Source organism: Fundulus heteroclitus, unplaced genomic scaffold, assembly GCF_011125445.2.
Source record: "Fundulus heteroclitus isolate FHET01 unplaced genomic scaffold, MU-UCD_Fhet_4.1 scaffold_49, whole genome shotgun sequence".
NCBI lineage: Eukaryota > Metazoa > Chordata > Actinopteri > Cyprinodontiformes > Fundulidae > Fundulus > Fundulus heteroclitus.
Window position 1 is genome coordinate 453174 of NW_023396912.1, and position 15817 is coordinate 468990.

At 39.4% G+C, this 15817-nt stretch overlaps 1 protein-coding gene across 8 annotated transcripts in view; it reads right to left on the reverse strand.

Moving 5' to 3' along the window:
- Positions 1-15817, reverse strand: part of LOC110367769 (zinc finger protein 239-like) — a 577202-nt gene that overhangs the window by 273116 nt on the left and 288269 nt on the right. The gene's annotated exons all lie outside the window — the stretch shown is intronic.

Below are 15817 nucleotides of genomic sequence, written 5' to 3' on the forward strand. Positions count from 1 at the left end.
GTAGGGTGTAAATCACAGAAATGAAGCAAATCATTTAAATAGTTACATTTTTCATTAACCTTTACTTGCTGAGGTACGAGACAATGAAATTGTATTTATTATCTTTAGCATTAGATGAGCATGCATTTTTAATTCAATAGGAAAGTCCCACTCTTTTGTCCCTTTTTTTAAAATCAGCATTGGAGAGGTCAACAACCGGAGAAAATCGTTGCTTCTGCAGCAACATGTGACAACAACTAAGTTTGTCACGATTTGGGTTTTGTCTTGGTTTATGTTATCAGATTTATTAGTTAAGTTTCTGCTTTTGGGGTCTTGTTTGGTTTTGATTTAGACATGTTGTTCTGTAGCCAGGCCCCGTCTGAACCTGTAGCCTGTAGCCAGGTCCCGTCTGAACCTGTAGCCTGTAGCCAGGTCCCGTCTGAACCTGTAGCCTGTAGCCAGGTCCCGTCTGAACCTGTAGCCTGTAGCCAGGTCCCGTCTGAACCTGTAGCCTGTAGCCAGGCCCCGTCTGAACCTGTAGCCTGTAGCCAGGTCCCGTCTGAACCTGTAGCCTGTAGCCAGGTCCCGTCTGAACCTGTAGCCTGTAGCCAGGCCCCGTCTGAACCTGTAGCCTGTAGCCAGGCCCCGTCTGAACCTGTAGCCTGTAGCCAGGCCCCGTCTGAACCTGTAGCCTGTAGCCAGGGGCCGTCTGAACCTGAAGCCTGTAGCCAGGGGCCGTCTGAACCTGAAGCCTGTAGCCAGGGGCCGTCTGAACCTGAAGCCTGTAGCCAGGGGCCGTCTGAACCTGAAGCCTGTAGCCAGGGGCCGTCTGAACCTGAAGCCTGTAGCCAGGGGCCGTCTGAACCTGAAGCCTGTAGCCAGGGGCCGTCTGAACCTGAAGCCTGTAGCCAGGGGCCGTCTGAACCTGAACTCTGTAGCCAGGCGCCTCCTGAACTCTGTAGCCAGGCGCCTCCTGAACTCTGTAGCCAGGCGCCTCCTGAACTCTTGAGCCAGGTGCCTCCTGAACTCTTTAGCCAGGCGTCTCTTCTAGCTCTTAGTCCGGCGCCAGGTTCTGTTCTCTCTCTCTCCATGCGTCGGTTCCTGAGGGTCCTGTTCTGCCGCCGGCCTCAGAGGTTGCTGCTCCGCCGCCGGTCTCCGAGAGACATGCTCCGCCGCCGGTCTATGAGAGACCTGTTCCGCCACCGGCCGCCGGACATCTTTGCTAACCGGGGCCGTCCTACAGGACACCCGCCGGATTACCTGTCTCACAGGGGTCGTCCGCCGGAGAGCCTGACACGCCGAGGACGTCCGCCGGAGAGCCTGACACGCCGAGGACGTCCGCCGGAGAGCCTGACACGCCGAGGCCGTCCTTCGGGACGCCCGCCTGAGAACCCGACTCGCCGGGGTCGTCCTTCTGGACGCCCGCCTGAGAACCCGACTCGTCGAGGCCGTCCTTCTGGACGCCCGCCTGAGAACCCGACTCGTCGAGGTCGTCCTTCTGGACGCCCGCCTGAGAACCCGACTCGTCGAGGCCGTCCTTCTGGACGCCCGCCGGAGATTTTAACTTGTCAGGATCCTCCTCCGGGATACCCGTCAGACTTTATTTATGTTATTTTAGTTCGCCCTGTCGGGTTGTTTTTGGTTTGGACAGTGTTTCTTTTTCCTGTTTCTGGCCCTCCATCCTGTACCTCCCTCCACCCACCCGGGCTAGTCTGTTTTGTTTCTGAGGCCGTCTGGAATCCGGCCTTGAGGAGGGGGTTCTGTCACGATTTGGGTTTTGTCTTGGTTTATGTTATCAGATTTATTAGTTAAGTTTCTGCTTTTGGGGTCTTGTTTGGTTTTGATTTAGACATGTTGTTCTGTTTAGGTTACCTGTTTTCCACCTGTCACTTTATCAGCTCTGTTTGGTCTCCCCTCAGCAATCTGTCAGCTTTCTTGCCTTGATTAGATCCACCTGCTCACTTATAATTAGTCTTCACTCCTGTTCACCTGCTCACTCCCCTATATAGTCCTGCCACAAACCTCTGCAATCTGCCAGATCATTTACGAGCCCACGGTGAGTTTAGTTCCAGCATTCTATATTCTGATTGACCTGTTGATGCAAACCGATTGCTTTTTGATTCTGAGCCAGCCTGTTCCCTGATCTGTTTTTCCTGCCCTGTCTGACTGATTTACCGGTTTACCGACTAGTTTCTGTCCCATGGTTATCCGAGCTTGCTTTGCCCTGTCTGTACCTCTGCCTATTTTGGACTGCTTTTTGTGTACCGGATTTTGGACTGCCCTTTTGACTATTGAGCCCGCTTGTCCCTGTTTTCATTATTAAAATCCTGTTTTTTTGCCTTAACCTCACTTGTTTGGTTTGAATACTGGGTTTGCCTGATTCACGTTCCTAACAAAGTTAGGCGAGATACAAACCAGTGGATTCTGTGGTTCAGTGCAGCTTAGACTGTCCAAACTCTACTTACCCCAACCAAGCAGCCGAGGTCCTGAAAACTCAAAATGTTCCTTACACAAGCATCAGCAGTCATGGATTAGTTCTTCATGCAACATAGAAACAAATATTCCAGCAACAAGGAACCAAAACACACCAACTATGGTCAAAATCTAACATTTAATCAGATTCTTGTAATGTTTAGTAGGGCTTCTTTCGGCGAGCCGGGGGAACTCCACAGACAGCCATAGGCTAGCTTAAGTTAGCTAAAAGTCCTCGCTACATTTTCTAATTTATCTTTCCTCTGTCACTTCCCCCCTGAAGAACTCTGGGGCCCCCAGGGGATGCACTCCTCACTATGAAAGCCCTGCTGTCTACGCATTAATGCTCCAGTTGAAATGGTTTGATATGTTTCAGGATCTTTTTTCCATATCAGCACAATTATAACCCCGGATTCCTCATCCTGTATATAGGATGAGAAAAGTCGGAACGCTCTCCTGTGAGGCGTTTCTTTTCACCAGGCACAGGTTCCTCTGCGGCGTTTCTGCCAGATGGTTCTCCTTTCTGATCAACAGCAGCTTTTCTGCTCCAGACACATCAGGGCCGGTCCAGTCAGGAGGGACACATTCTTATGTTTTCACATTTGAAGATGTTCCAAACAGAACGTATTCAAATCATCTGGTTTGACACGAAACGTTGAACTCCTCATGGCGTCTATTGAGTACCATGTATAATTGTCTCCTGTGGGAAATGTCATGCTTTAATGGCGATGATTTACACCCTGACGATATCTTTTGATGGTAGACAACTTTTCCACGTCTAGATCACTCTTCAATCAGGAAGTCATCGCTGATGAAAGGAGTGACGTGTGACCTTGTCAAACAGCATTTTTTAAAAGCAAAGTTCTCCTTTTTCTGACACACAACATAAAATCTTGTTAAACTCCCACAGCCGCGTAGAATCCTCCATGTTCTGTGTGGCTCTGTGGAATTGAAGCTCCAGTCTAATCCTGGAGTTAACGTTGCACCTCCACAGAGCCACAGCATCAAGGTGAGGTACCCCCCCCCCCCTGCAGCCTGTCTCTAAGGGTAAAGTAAATGCTTCAGTAAATGATTAAAAAATGTAAAAGTCTTTGTTCTGGCAGACACCTCCAACAAATAGAGAAGTCGTAAAAACAGTGCCAAAAATGTTGTGTTTTAGGTTTTTGTTTGTTTTACTTTGGACATTTCTGGACTTTTCCTGTCAGCTTCTCGCCTCTCAGCCGTCCAATCAGCTCAGTCTAGCTCCAGCCACCACCCTACTCTAAATCATCTCCACCCGTTGCCCCTAATTAGTTACCAGCCTACATATAGCTGCCTTAGCCAACTCATCGCTGCCAGAACGTCTCCTCTCCTCATTGCTTCTCGTACCTTGTCTCTTCTGGATCTTCTGTCCTCAGCCAGCTGGACTCTTCAGATAAAGTCTTCTGTGTCTGGACCCTTTGATCATTAAAATGGTTAGAGTCAGTGAGCGTGTGCGCTAACTGCAGCAGCAGTCTGTGTGTCACGGCTCTCTGCTGCTCCCCCTCCCCTCTCGAACATGGCTCAGTGGCGCCAGCCAATCAGCACGCAGGCTCAGCATGGCCCGCCCACTCAGCTTTCACACAAACAACCGAGCGGCTCCTGTTCAGACTGGGAGAGAGACCGCACAGCGGAAAAGCAAGAAGAGGGGAATAAGCGGCGTTTGGCTTTAATACCGTAAATGAAATCAAGCTGTATGTTCTGTAAAAAGCCGGTTAAATTAAGTGGAAACACAACACATTTATCTAAGCACGTGAAAAACCATGAGCAAGAAAACGTAGAGCTACAGAAACGGAGAGAGGCGATGAAACTTCTCTGATTGCCCAGACAGACCCACAGACTGACGTCACTGACTGAGGCGTTTCAGTCCTCCAGAGAACATCCAGGTAGATCAGAGTGATCATCTTCAGCAGCACTTCATGTTAACTTTCTAAGTAGATATTATCTATCATATGTTACTGGAGCCCACAGAGAAAATGTAATTAACACCTTTTAAGAACCTTTTAAGAAGTACATATATCCTATTAAAAAGTGTTATTTAGCTAATCCTTTATTTATCTCACAACGGGGAAATTTATAGGATTAAAGCAATAGGCGGGTGCACACAACACAGACAAAATTACATAAGGATTGAAAGATATATGAGGTGGATTAGAAAAAAAAACATAAAATTATTATTATTATTATTATTATTATTATTATTATTATTATTATTATTATTATTATTATATAATTGTAATAATAGATTACTACTTCCTGCAATGGAAGGGAAAACATTTGTTAGGGACTGGCTAATACACAGCAGGTCAAAAAAGGCCATATTTTGACTGCTGTTCTCTGATGAAGACTAGTGCACTAAATTCAATAGATCGGTTGAAAATATCCAGTATAAAATACAGAGAGTTTCAGGGCATGAAGTATACAGTTAAGTTGACTTTGTGTGTGTGTGTGTGTGTGTGTGTGTGTGTGTGTGTGTGTGTGTGTGTGTGTGTGTGTGCGTGTGTGTGGCGGCAGGGGTAGGGGGGGGGGGGGGGGGGCAAAAAGACTGTATTGTCCCGGGCCCTAGCAAAGCTGCCAGCTGGCCTGTTCACCAGCGTCTTCCATTGCAGTACGTTCTGGCCCCAATATGAACCCATCGGCAGAGGGAAGGAGTAGCTGCAGGGCAGCTCATTGTGAATGCTAACCCACGGTGGTGGAGCGCGTGAACAGCTTTGAGATGCTGGTAGTTCACAGTCAAACTCTTTAAGTCTTTGAATAGATTTGCAAAGACAAAGAATCATCTTTCTTTTATTTACTAAGTAGTGTTCTCTTCCTTTTGATAAAGATAAAATCTACAACATAATCTATCCCGTTCGTAAATACCTTGGTATACTTATTATTCTCTATAGTCTGTTTATAAATAAAAAATACTTTATTGATTTTATTTGCAAGGAAGTCCAGCAAACAATGCAGAAATAATGAATTTCAACATACAAAAATGTTTTCTAACATAGTAAAAATGAGGGTTCTCTGAAAATTATCAGTAATTAACAGGTTAAATCAAGGGAAACAAATTTTCAGCATCATTCATATCAGGAACCCGGAGTTCCTTTGCAGTTTTAAGATGTTCTTCCTGCAAAGTACAAAGACTGTGAGGGTTTCAGAGGTAATGGGAGACGAGGAGAATACCTCGTTACTGCAGTGACTGCAAACCTGCACACAGGTATGACTGCCAGTGCAGAAAGCACTGAGAATATTCACAAATTTTCTATTCACTTTATGTTTAGTTGTCACATTTTACAAAATGTTTTCTTGACACATTATGTACATTTACAAATTTACCCTTTGCTTTGGCTCAGTTGACCTGTGCAGCACTGTCTTGTTTACTTTTCAAACTAAAAGCATTGGTTCAACTCTTCTCACCAAACAGTTGTCTGTGGCTGTGATTAAAAAAAGTAAAACCAACAATTGTTGTAAATATATTTTTCCTTTTAATTTGACGATTGGATAATCTTTTTTTATGAAACAGGCAATTTAACAACATAAGCGTTAGGTGTAAATTTAGTTATTGTATTATAGTTTTGCTTTAACTATGGACGGAATCAATAAAGATTTTCTTTAAAAAGTTGAGATATGACCGTTAAGTTATGTTTTAACAGCTGGAAATAATAAAGATTTAATACCCATAGACATTATATACGTAGACGCGTCATTGGGCGGGTTCTGCCTCTGCTGTGATGCGTGAGAACGTCCGCCATCTTAAATGTGGCAAATCTGCAGTTACTCAGTCACTTAAACAGTATCAGAGGGACTTTAATCTCAGAATATACTTTGTATTCGTAGTATTTTTATTTTTGTAATATTACAAGTTTATTTTCGTATCCCTTTAGCTTCATTCTCCTGAATTTATTCTCGTAAAGAATAAAAATATTTAAAATAATCTAACCTGGCTCTATTACTCCAGGAGTGAAATAATTCTGCAAACTGTGACTATTGTGGAAATGTTCCCTCTTAATTCTCATAATATGACATTTTTCTCATAACATTACCACTTTTATGTTTTTTTTCTTTGTTTTTTTACTTTATTGTCCTAGGTCTTTTTTTCTCATATTAGTTATTTTATCTCGTTAACACTCCCCCAAAAAGTCTGTTGCTAAAGGTTCACATGTGACACGATTTTTATGAAATAACGAAGACCACAATGTTTAGATTTAACAAATTGATCCTTATACTCTGCAGCACCGGGGCCCCCAGGGCACCGTTCTATCGCCGTTTCTCTTCACCCTCTACACCTCGGACTTTACTTACAACACGGACAGCTGCCACCTTCAGAAGTTCTCTGACGACTCGGCCATTGTGGGCTGTGTGTCTGAGGGGAACGAGCTGGAGTACCGGTCGGTCATCATGGACTTTGTGGACTGGTGTGAGAAGAACCATCTGTGTTTAAACACCAGTAAGACAAAGGAGATGGTGATGGACTTCAGGAGAAGACCCCCAACTCACTCACCTGTGAACATCCAGGGGCAGGACATAGAAACTGTGGAGAGTTTCAGATACCTGGGTGTTCACGTCAACAATAAACTGGACTGGACACATAACACAGATGCTCTGTATAAGAAGGGCCAGAGCCGCCTCCACCTCCTGAGGAGGCTGAGGTCCTTTGGAGTGAGCAGACCTCTGCTTAAGACCTTCTAAGACTCTGTGGTGGCCTCGCTGGCCTCCTGCAGATCTCTCTCAGAGCCACCGTACGGGGCCTGTAGCGGTGAGGCCTCTTCACTTCGCCGGTAGCCGGGGCGCTCTTACGGGCAGCCTTGGTAGCCAGCTGCTTCCAGGGAGCTTTTCCTCCGGTGGATTTACGAGCGGTCTGCTTGGTTCTGGCCATTGCAGCTCAGTGGCTTTCTTCACGCTTCTAACTTAACACTGTAACCAATATATAATATATTTTCATCTCAATTGTTTACATAAATCACTGCTGCATCTTTATCCTGAAAAATAGTGCAATCTACTGTGATTTTTAGAGTGATTTCTAGAGTGATTCTTTTCCAGCTGTATGCAAACGAAATTTCATTCTGTGCATTCAAAATGACAATAAAGAGATCTATCTATCTATCGATCTATATATATATATATATATATATATATATATATATATATATATATATATATATATATATATATATATATAACCACACAGCTATTTATTTGGCTTATTTATAATACTTGAAAATCTATATATGCACATCTATGTCTAAATAAAATAGTCTGTACTGTATGCAAGCTAAAAACCTTGAATGGTCTTGCACAAATTTTTCCTAGTGTTACCACTCTACAGCTTTAGTGTGTCCAGTTTTGCAACATGGTGCAGCCTTAGTTTATAGAAGGCAGATACAAGTAGTGAAATCAGCCAGAATACATTTCCATGCAGCACAGGAATGAGGCATCTTCTCTGATTCATGTTCACAATTCACAACTATTTTTCTGCCACATACAATATGGCGGTGACGTTGACGTGTGAACCTGCGCCCAACGACGCGTCTATGACGTTTTTACAACAGAAGAGTGTTCATGTGCTGATTTTGCTGAAAAACTGAAGCCACTGGCCGCCATCTTGCTACTCCCTACTCTCACAGAATCCCACAGGATTTGGTTGGAACAACAAGCAGTTTTCTGGCTGTGTGAAAAGTCAGTGGATGTACTAACACTATCAACTACTAGGAAATTAGGTGCTGAAATATTTTACATGTTATTCATATTAAATATACATATATGTATATATAAATATGTGTATATGTATCTATGTATATATATATATATATATATATATATATATATATATATATATATATATATATATATATATATATATATGTATGTATACATATATGTAAATATGTGTTTTTGTATATTGTTATTTATATATTTATAAATGTTATATATGTATATTTAAATGAATAAAATGCAAAATATTTCAGTACATGACTTTCTCAGTACTTAATAGTTTTAGAACATAACATAAAAGTATATGGCATTTGACATTTTAAAAGTTTTAAGCCCCCCCTGAACTTGAGAAAATCCTCGTTGTTCGATGCTGTAGCGCACATAATCCCTAGTTACATGGGGGAAAATAGGGAGTACCAATATGGCGGCTGGTGGCTTCAAAGCGACTCGTTCTAACAGACGGTGATTAGCAGAAACGCGCATGCGCAGCGTAGTCTTCCCGGCTGTCTTGTTCCTGTTGTCTTTGCAGAATCCAGGTTGAGCGGATCGACAGCGGCGGGAACGTTGACTGTTTTGGAATTTATTTATTTATTTATTTATTGGATTGTGATTTGGCGGTTGGCATAAACTGGTGAGTGACTGGGTCGAAATGGCCTCACAGGAAGAAGATGGTGGGGATGAAATGGAGAGTGGTGAATGGTCCCAAGTATCTAGAAGAAAAGATAGAAGTAAGACAGATACAAGGCGTAGGGAGGAAGGGAAAGTTTCAAATAAAAGATCTTTGGGTGAGGATAGTCCTGAGGAAGAAATTAGGATTATTCGAAGGAAGATTGAAGGTAGTGGGTTCAAAATAATCCTTAAATTTAGAAAGGAGGATGAAGGTATTAATCTGGGTCCAGTGGCATTATCCAGGGAATTGAAACACAAGGTGGGAGAGGTAGAAAGTGCAAAAATTCTTCGAGATGGAAGTTTGTTAATAAAATGTAAAGATGAAGTTCAACGAAATAAAGCATTAAACATTGATAGTGTTTGCAAAAAAGTGGTGTCTGATAGAAGAGTTCTTGAAGAAAGCAAAGGTTCCAGTGGAGTGATTTATGGCATTCCTGTTGAAGAGGATCTGGAAAAATTAAGACGCAACATTCAAGGTGGTGAAGTGAAAAAAGTGAGAAGATTATTGAGAACAGTTGATGGTGAGCGAGTTAATAGTTTGTCTGTGCTATTGGAATTCCAAGATTCGGTGTTGCCAGAAAGAGTTAAAATCGGATGTATGAGTTATTTTGTTCGACCATATGTTCCTCCACCTTTAAGATGTTATAAATGTCAGAGGTATGGGCATGTAGCGGCAGTGTGTAAAGGGAAGCAAAGGTGTCCAAGGTGTGGAGGAGAGCACAGGTATGAAGAATGTAAAGGGGATGAGCAGATGAAGTGTTGCAACTGTGGAGGTCAGCATTCAGTGACATATGCAGGTTGTGAAGTTAGGAAGAAGGCTGTTGAAGTTCAGAAGGTGAAGATGGGAAGTAACATAAGTTATGCTGAAGCAGTGAAAAGAGTGCAAGGGCAAAATTCAGGGGTGGAAGCAAGAAACGTGATTCATAACATAAGATCAGAGAACAGCATCAGAGAACAAGTTAAAACAACAACAAATATAACAACTGAAAAACTTATTCTGTTTATAGCCTATGTGATTAACTGTACAGACCAAGTTAAACATAAAACAGAGAAAATTAAAATAATAATAAAAGGAGCTGAAAAATTCTTGGATATGAGGGAACTATCATGGGAACAAGTGAAAAAACAATTAGAGACACAGGGGAAGCCAGGAAGTGGTGAAGGAAGAGCAGTATGATTATTCTGCAATGGAATGCAAGAAGTTTAATACAGAATGGGCAGGAGTTTAAAGGTTATATTAACAATCTAAAAAATAAACCAGAAATTATATGTGTTCAAGAAACTTGGCTGAAATCGACGTTAGATTTTGTTATTAGTGGATATAAGAGTATACGCAGGGATAGAGAGGATGGTTTAGGAGGTGGATGTGTTATATTTATCAAACAAGAAATGTCATACAGAGTATTGAAAATAGGAGAACTTTGGGAAATGATAATAATTGAAGTTTGGAGTGAAATTGGGGCTGTGACGATAATTAATTTTTATAATCCATGTAAAAGGTTATCTTTAGAGTTATTAAGAGAGTTAACAGACAATTTAAAAGGGAAGATTATATGTTGTGGAGATTTTAATGCACATAGCACTTTATGGGGAACTCAAAATGATAATAATGGAGAGGTAATCGAAGAAATTATTGATATAAATAATCTAATATGTTTAAATGATGGAAATGGTACACGAATAAATATTAGAAATGGAAGGGAGTCAGCTATTGATCTAACTTTAGTATCAGAAACAATTGCTGGTATATGTACATGGAAAGTTGAAAATGAAACAATAGGAAGTGATCATTATGTTATATTGATAGAAGTAGGATTAAATATGGAAGAGAGTGAAAGCATGAGGGTAGATAGATGGAACTTTAGTACTGCTGATTGGGAAAAATTTAAAATGATTACTGAAAGAAATTTAAAGACAGTTAATATTTGTCAAGATATAGAGGGGCTGAATTATTCCATATGTGAAGCGGTCTTAGAAGCTGCTAAACAGTCAATTAATAAGAAAGGAGGGAATTATAAAAAGAAAATTGTACCATGGTGGACAGAAGCATGTGGAAATGTGATTAAATCTCGAAATAAAGCATTTAAAGTATTAAAAAGAACTCATAATATACAAAATCTTATTGAATATAAAAGGCAGCAGGCAATGGTGAGAAAAACAATAAAAAATGCAAAGAAGGTATATTGGAGAAAGTTTTGTAATTCAGTAGGAAGAGAGACTAAAATAGATAAAATATGGGGAATGGTTAAAAGAATGAATGGGATGAAAAAAGAGTTTGGTTATCCAGTTTTAATAGGTAATGGAATTACAGCAAAGAAGGATGATGAGAAAGCAGAAATGTTAGCTCAGACTTTTGTTAAAGTACACGGATCAGAAAATTTAAGTGAAGAAGGGAGAAGAAGAAGAGAGGAGACGATAGCAGAAAATGTAGAGATATTAAGTCAAGATGGTGAAAACAATAAATTAATCAATGTACCATTTACAAAAGCAGAATTAAATCGTGCATTAAGGAAAGCAAAGAGGACAGCGCCAGGAAAAGACCAAATATGTTATGTTATGATAAGTCAACTTAGTGAACCATCAAAGGACATTTTGTTAGAATTATATAATAGAGTTTGGGAGGAGGGAAAGCTGCCAAAGGTTTGGAAAGAAGCTGTGATCATACCAATACGTGAACCAGGAAAAGATAGCGCAAACCCAGGAAATTATAGACCTATAGCTTTAACTTCAAACATTTGTAAAATAATGGAGAAAATGATCAATGACAGGCTGGTATATTATTGGAAAGGAATCAATATATATCTAGATGGCAAAGTGGTTTCAGAAAAGGAAGGAATACCATGGATTCATCTTTGTGCTTAGAACATGAAATTAGGAAAGCACAAATAAATAAAGTAAGTGTAGTGGCTGTGTTCTTTGATATTGAGAAAGCGTACGATATGATGTGGAGGGAAGGATTAATGATCAAACTAGTGAAGATGGATATTAAAGGTAGAGTATATAGGTGGTTAAAAGATTTTTTAAGTGAAAGGAAAATACAGGTTAGAATAGGAAGGAGTTATTCGTCAAAATATTTTATTGAAAATGGAACACCTCAAGGAAGCATAATTAGTCTGTTACTTTTTTCTATAATGATTAATCATGTGTTTAAAGATATAGAAAATGGGTTTGGGTGTTCTCTTTTTGCAGACGATGGGGCAATTTGGGTGAGAGGTCGTAATACTGATTATATTGTGAAGAAATTACAAAAAGCTATTAAAAAGATAGAAGATTGGTCATATAAATGGGGATTCAAACTTTCAGTGGAAAAATCGAAAACTGTGTTTTTTACTCGGAAAAAAATCAATAGTATGGTGAAGGTTAAATTATATAATCAAGAGATAGAAAGGGTTAAAATTTTTAAATTTCTTGGTTTATGGTTTGATGATAGAATTACATGGACATTTCATATTCAAAAAATTATTGATAAGTGCAAAAAAGTTTTGAATATTATGAGATGTTTAGTTGGTCATGAATGGGGAGCAGACAGAACTGCTTTAAAGGCTATATATACAGGATTAATAAGATCAGCAATAGACTATGGTAGTGTGGTTTATGGATCAGCAGCAAGTACATGACTTAAAAAGTTAGAGGATATACAAACACAAGCGTTAAGGTTAATTACAGGAGCATTTAAAACAACATCTATTGTAGCGTTGCAGGTTGAAACTGGAGAAATGCCACTGGAAATCAGGAGAACACAACTGTTGCTAAATTACTGGATTAGTTTACAGGGACATGGTCAAAATCATCCTACAAAAGAAATATTGCAGCCGTGTTGGGAAAGGGAGAGGAGACAAACAGGAAGTTTTGGATGGATAGTGGGAAAAAAAGTAGAAGAACTTGAATTAGATCAAATTAAATGTAGTCCAACTGTACCATTATCAGTAATCCCTCCCTGGCTCATACCTGAAACAACAGTAGATTTGTCATGGTTGGAAAAGAAAAAAGAAGGCAATATTAATCATAAACTCATACAGGAATATGTCAATAGTTATTATGGTTATATTCAAATATATACAGATGCATCTAAAAATGTGAATGATAGGTTAGGCATAGCATTTTATGTTCCAGATTTCAATATCAAAGTAAAGAGGAGAATAAATAATGAATTATCAGTATATACAGGAGAATTATTAGCAATATTATTAGCATTACAATGGACAGAGGAAGTAAGACCACTAAGATCAATAATATGTTCAGATTCAAGTTCAGCTTTACTTAGTATACAAAATCATTTTTCAGATAGTAGATTAGATATATTAGTTGAAATACAGCAAATTCTATATCAAATTCAAATGATGGGTATTAGTGTTATATTTATTTGGGTACCAGCACATATAGGGATTAATGGAAATGAAATCGCAGATAAGATTGCTAAGGAAGCATCAAAAAATATAACTATTGATATGATGATTAATTTAAGTAAGACAGAAATTAAAAGTATCATTAAACAAAGAATGAAGGAAAGGTGGCAAAAACAATGGGAAGAAGAAAGGAGAGGAAGATGGCTGTATAGGATTCAACGGAAAGTCGGAGAAATGAGGATAGCAGAAGGAATCAGAAGAGAGGAAACAGTTATTTCAAGACTTAGATTTGGACATACAGGATTAAATAAAACACTATTCAAAATAGGGAAGCATATGTCGGGCAAATGTGAATATTGTGAACAAGATGAAACAGTAGAACATGTAGTGATGTATTGTAAGAAATATGAAGAGGAAAGAAGGATTTTGGTTAGAGATCTTAATAAGGAGAAAATTAAATTTGATATAATAGATATTCTGCAGAAAAAGTCAAAAAATAAATGTTATCAATACTTATTTAAATATTTAATAATAACAGGAATAATTAGGAGGATTTAGTATTTGTAAATTTAATATTATAGATATAGATACATAAATATAAGTATCTTTGGGAGTATGGCCATTTTGACCCACACTCCTCACCAGTTGGTGGCGGTAATGCACACCGGAAAGTTGTTTGCCAACCGCCAATAAAATCAAGAAGAAGAAGAAGAAGAAGACGGTGATTAGCATTCCAGTGTGGGTCAGCCGCGTTGATCGCTTCCGGGTTCTTTGTTGTTCTGCTGTGAGTCCAGAATCTGGAGGAGAGCAGCAGCTGCTGCAGGTGATGAAGTCTGGAAAGAAGTCCAGCAGCTGGAGGCACAGCGGAGAAACTGGAGGGAAGCAGGAGCTCAAAGAGCGGCAGGACGCAGCAGAGGAGACACCAATGATGGGGGATGTTTTCCAGCCCAGAGTTCTGCTGCACCCATCAGGTTTGGAGATTTCCTTCTTCATGCTAACTGTGTGGATGGAGCTAAAGTTTAGGAGCCGTTTTCAGCAGCTGATGGATTCCTCCTCTTCATCACAACTCGTTGCAGGGTTGCCCCCAGAAAACTGGCTAAGCCTGGCTGGCAGTGCTTTATGCTAAGCTAGCATTAGCTGCTACATGCTAAGCTAGCATTAGCTGCTACATGCTAAGCTAGCTAGTACTAATGCTAGCTTAGCATGTAGTTCAGCATGATATGGAGGGCCAATCCTGCCATAATTCAGAATACATACAATAAATCAATGAGGCAATAAAATAAATACTGGGCAAAAAGTATCTACATATTTCCATTTAGTACAACCAAATAATAAATACTTCAATATTTGGTCAATTAATTAGCTACAAATTTGTTTTTATTTTATCTATTTGGTTTAATGCAAGTTTTGAAAACCACTTATTTTCAGTGAATTTTTGTTAATTATTTTATTTGCGTATTTATTACGAGTGATTTTTTTCTCCTCTTTTTCTCCACTTTTATTTCTTATTTGCATCCAGATATATTTAAAATGTTTTCCCACTCATAAATAGGATTTAAAAAAGAAAAGTAATTTTATTTCCGAAGCACTGATTATTTCCACCTCTAATTCCCTCATGTCTGAAAGTCGTAAAAACATGGCTGCTCATATTCTTAATTGCTTGTATCTGGCCACTGTTGCCATGGCTACAGTAATATGGGATGGAGTGGTCAGGATGATGAACAGCGTTTGTGTAGAGATCTGAACCAGGGATCTGACTTTGGTTTAATAGACCTGAACATAAAAACCTCTGAACAGGTAGACATAAAAGAGGAAATAAATTCCTCTGGGCATAGAGATGTCGTTTCAGCCTGAGCATAAAAACCAGAGTTTGAAAAGGCGGCAGAAAACTCATCAGCTGTGGAGGAAGAAATGATACGACGGCTACAAGCTGAAGAAAATGGTTTAGCAGGAGGTGAAGAAGATTTAGACTTAGACAACTTTATTTGTCATTTTGTTTGCACAGAGTGCATATAGAACGAAATTTTGTTGCATACAGCTTGTAAATGGCAGTGAAATTAAATTACAGCATAGGGTGCAGCAGTGATTTAAAAGTAAACAATTTAAATTTAAAACTTTTACATTTTAAACAATGTAAAAGTAAATATAATGAGCAGATTGTCAGTATGATGTCTAGTGTAATGCTATTAATTCAGTGAACGGGATTCACTGAAGTATTCTGATTATGATCAACCACTTTTGTTTTGTCTTTTGTTTGTTTTGCATGTAAATAGTTCCTTAGCTTAGCTTCTTTTTATCGTCATTTTTCTTGGTAGTTTAGTTAAGTTTCACTGGCCTAGAAGAGAGGATTTGTTAATCGAAATATTGTGTTAATTCAGATAAACAGCATTATATAGTAATGCTCTCTGGATGTTTATTTTATTTCTGATATTAAAAGATGATATTAAATTCTTGAACTTGAAAAGAAGTTGTCACTCCTTTATTCTATGTGTGTGCAGGTTTTGCTGTTAAAAGATCACTAGTACTCGAATTCATCCCTTTCAACCATTGTCTTGATGTCAGCTTAAGAGCTGATCATCACCAGACAATACTTAACAGACAGAGAGTTATTTATGAAACATTAAATAACTTTACAC